We start from the raw sequence: 1719 nt of genomic DNA on the forward strand, positions 1-1719 counted from the left end.
TGTTGTCTCCTCTTATGTGTTATACAGATACGATAATTGGATTGACGTCTACTTTATTTTGATTTTTTTAAAATGGGTTACTTTAAAAAATAGTTTAATAAATAGATATATTTATTTGAAAAAAATAGGTTATTCGAATAAAATTTTCAAATAATGCTTGCATCTAGTTTTCTTAAGTCTATATTGGATGTGTCAATGTGAAACATTCCTCTTGCTTTAAACACACATACGTGACATACCGATTCCTTTTTGCTGAACCTACAAACACATTACCCTTCTTATTTTCTCACTTTCTCAGTCTTTTGGTTAATGTGTGAATTCAACAAGTCATCAAAGTTGAAATTAACGTAACGCTCAATGTCAAACCGATTTTATAACATAGAATAAAGTCCAACCAAATATTTTATAATAAAGAAAGAAGGCAAGAAATAACTAAACAACATCATTTCATAAAAATAAACACATATAGTACTTGTATTTATATTCAAATAATATATATACAACAAACATAATTTGGTTATATCCATATGAATGTAAAACATTGTAGATTGAATGTAATTAAAGTGAATAAAAACAGTATACATAATTAAATTGTAATAATTATTCATTATACATATCAAGCTCCTGCATTTGCATCACGATCTGTAAAGAAAGAAGCACTGCTACATCTTTTCTCACTAAAAGAAAATGTTGTTGATGATGATGACGATGATGAGTTAGCAGAAATCAAAGGAACTTTCAATCGACGACACTGTACAACCGGTGTATTAAACCGTCCACTCTTATAAAAGCTTCCAAACTTAGCTTTAATTTTAATATCAAAATCAACAGCCAAATCCTTGTAAATCCCAAGACGCGTCTCTTCGCTATACTCATCAAGTTGTTTACGCCCTAGTTTGATCTTAGTATTTCCATTAAACACAATTGGTCCGAGAAATGTTGTATTTTTGTGTCCTTGGTCGAAAGGTGTCAAACTCACGTAACCAAAATTATTGTCTTTATACCAAGCATTCGCGGCGATTCTTCGATAATACACTATGATGTTGTTGTTGGGGTTTCGGACTGTGACGTTGAGTTTGAAATTGTAATATAATGTATTGTTGTTGTTTGTGAGGTTGAACTCGGTGAGAGTTGCGTCGGTTACGTGGAATTTCACGCTAGAGGGGGAGATTATTATCCAGAAAATAATAGAGAGAAGAATGAAAAAGAAAATGATGGTGTAGATTGTGCAATAGAGGCACATAAAGGTTCCAACCCAACCAGGTTTACAAGACATATTAACGAGGTTTGAGTTATTTTGTGATGATGAGTTTGGATGTTGATGAATGTATGGTACAAAGTTGTGTGTTTATAAAGAGTGGAAGTTGATGGGTTTTGGGGCATGGTGTGTTGCTAAAGATTTTCTATGTGGTTTCGTTGTAATGATACTACAGAGAAGATAAAGCTATGTATATATTTTGTTTTGAATTTTTATTTTATGGTTGACCAAAAACAATAATAATAAAAAAGAATAACACCAAGAGTATATTTTGATTTAGCTTTTCTAGGAAATTTCTTTTGAAAAAGGTACATTATAGTTATACATTGAGGCATTGACTTTTGAACCCAGAACTCTTCAATGACTTCACTAACAAGGGTATAATGAGCATGCATGTAAGATGCTTGTAATTAGAGCCACCCTAATTATAATTTAATTATGATAAAATAAATCATTTTTTT

The 1719-nt window shown here is 31.0% G+C and overlaps 1 pseudogene; it reads right to left on the minus strand.

Annotated features, from left to right (window-relative positions):
- Positions 1-522: 522 nt before the first annotated feature.
- LOC127103390 (NDR1/HIN1-like protein 10) lies at positions 523-1402 on the minus strand (annotated as a pseudogene).
- Between the last annotated feature and the right edge of the window lie 317 nt (positions 1403-1719).

This window comes from Lathyrus oleraceus, chromosome 1, assembly GCF_024323335.1.
Source record: "Lathyrus oleraceus cultivar Zhongwan6 chromosome 1, CAAS_Psat_ZW6_1.0, whole genome shotgun sequence".
NCBI lineage: Eukaryota > Viridiplantae > Streptophyta > Magnoliopsida > Fabales > Fabaceae > Lathyrus > Lathyrus oleraceus.